The following is a 2,682-nucleotide window of genomic DNA, read 5'->3' as shown; positions in this document are numbered from 1 at the left end:
TATTTTACCAGAAGTTCGTAGTCAATAATACAGGTTAAATTTTACATAATATTTTTTTTTTATTTTTCCTCATTAATCCTTTTTACGTTGTTCTTATCGGTAATACTGCTTGATATAAAAAAATTGTCCTTAAAAAGAAATCTAAAATCGAACTTCATTCGTAGTCAATAATTAAATTTTACATAATCTTTTTTAAATTTTTTCCTCTTTAATCCTTTTTACAGTTTTCTTATCGGTAATATTGCTCGATATAAAAAAAAAAATAGTCGTTAAAAAGAAATATTTTTTTTATTTTAATATCTTTATTGAAATTTACAACTGTATATTATATAATACATTCAGTAAATTAATAAATATATATATGTATATAAATTCTTTTTAAGGACTATTTATATACATAACTTGAGCATGCTCAAGTTTTTTTCTGTTCATTTATTTCAGTGATAGAATTTATTATAGAATAAATTGTGGTTATGTGATCTAGTTGTTTTTTTTTCTTCTTGTTTTTCTAGTTTTACTAGATTATTAGCTATAATAAATCTTCCAATCACTTCGTAATTTTATAAGCTCTTAATGTGTCGCAATTTATTTAGATTTGTAAATAACTAGTTCTAAAATGTAATTGTTCTTTTTAAAATTGGATATGAGTCCCTAAATGTCTAGAACTAATAAAAAATAGGAAGCTATTATGCCTTATCACAGCTAACATAAATATGAAGCTATTATATGCCTTATCACAGCTAACATTTAAATGAAGTAGTCATTCCAGATTCAATAATTCATAAGTGTTAAGTACACGTGTCCTCAACTATCCCACAGACGGCGATTTCTTTTTATCGATGTATTACATGTCACATATCTTAACGCCTCGAAACTTGCAACTGGGAATAGTATAAGCTTGTCCATCCGTGCGAGCTTAATTGTAAGTTTTTAATGAAACATATATATGTCATCTCGACTCGCCTCTTCCAATTTAACTCCCATGATTATTATTACACAAGGTTGTAGACAAATTGGTTGGTAGACCAATTTCATGATGATAACCAGTAATAAGACTTTTAAGGAATCCTCATATGGACCTTATTGTCAAATTAATAGAATCTTCAGCGTTGGAAATATGATTAGGTAATGGAGTCCTTAGTTAAGGGATGAAAGAATATAATTATTCAGACTTTTATTGACGTGAAAAGCAGAAATCAGACAGTTTCATAATTCCTCTTTTCCATTTTTTAAGCAGATGAAAAGAGATTTGATCGTTTCATTATTGCTTAAAATCCACGAAAAAATTATTTTCTTGAAAGAAATTTTCGAGGAAAATAGAGCGAAAATTGTTAATTCATATTATATAGCATAGTTATTAGTGACAATATAGATTGAATTAACCTGTATTTTTAGGATTATTGGGCCTCTAAAACAAAAAATAAACCTTAAAATATTTGTGCTCTAGCAATAACGACTCTATGTCAATTTTTTTTAGTTTGTTTTCTATTAGGGCATGAGGTATGCTTGGGCAAATGTTCGATTAGCGGGTTTCACTAAGCGCCATATTTGGTTGGAATATTATCCAATGCTTAGTGATGTGTGGTGGAAAAATAAATGATCGACTTGATTTTTGTTGCTTAGGTGAATACAAAAGTGATTGTTTAACATTCGTGAAGCATACTTTATAGTCACAATTTTTGTGTTATTCCCTTTATGCAATCTAAAAGCAATCCATGTGTACATGTCAGTGTGTAACTAATATCACATTTACTTGCTGTATGTATTTTAATACAGTTGTAAATATTAATGAATCAATATTTAAAAAAAAAAATTAGAATTCTAACGTACAAATATTTAGTTCAGTTTCATCTCTTGCAGTTTCAAGAACAGAGTCTCAACGACAATATGTTTCTTTAAATTACAATAAAGTTCCACTTAAATAAATTTTTTGTTTCTAAACATTTTATTAATTTCTCTTAACCGACCATTTTATTTACAAAATAACGTTTAACGTTTCCTAACTATTCAGCCCTTATTGGAAAACAAATACGTATGGATATAGAATGTTTTTCATACAATAGTATTATTAAAAATTTTTTGTGGTAAATTTGCTTTCATGGATATGAAGTTGCTATGACAGTTGCACGTATTCGAATTTTACAACACTTTTGTTCTTACTAGTTTATTATAAGATCTAATTTTTCATAATTTCGAAAAAAATTAATAAATAAAAACACTACCTACTATATTATTCTTCTAACATATAAAAGCATCTGTTTGTTTGTTTTTTTCAGCATCATTTTTAATTTCATGTACCGTCCGTCTTAGAGTTCTATATCTCTCCAATGATCCTCCCCCTCCACTTCTCTTTCTATAAAGTGTTCCCTCGTAGGGTGTTTTTGGTATATTACAGTCTTCCAACCCTTAAAAAGTGCCGAAATCATTCCAGGATTTGGGTTCTGAAGCCGCCATACTCCATCTTCATACATGGACAGGCACGTAGGAACCGGGTGGGCAGGGTGGGCAGCTGCTCACCCAGAAATTTTCCAGGGTGGGCTCGGCCCGCTTGGTACAAAAATTAATAAACTAAATGAGATTATATGGGATTTAAACAAATGGGCACAAAGGCAAATGGGCAAACAATAGTTTTGTTTCTGGTAGAGAGTAGCAGACTTTAAGCGATGAGTCATCGATAATCAC

At 29.4% G+C, this 2,682-nt stretch overlaps 1 long non-coding RNA gene across 5 annotated transcripts in view; it reads left to right on the top strand.

Moving 5' to 3' along the window:
* The window catches only part of LOC106688211 (uncharacterized), a 95,444-nt gene that overhangs the window by 76,600 nt on the left and 16,162 nt on the right, over positions 1-2,682 (top strand). The gene's annotated exons all lie outside the window — the stretch shown is intronic.

This window comes from Halyomorpha halys, unplaced genomic scaffold (assembly GCF_000696795.3).
Source record: "Halyomorpha halys isolate HHAL.00 unplaced genomic scaffold, Hhal_1.1 Scaffold1081.1, whole genome shotgun sequence".
NCBI classification, from domain to species: Eukaryota; Metazoa; Arthropoda; class Insecta; order Hemiptera; family Pentatomidae; genus Halyomorpha; species Halyomorpha halys.
The sequence above is the reverse complement of the archived record's forward strand: the minus strand, read 5'-3'. Positions and strand labels throughout refer to the sequence as shown.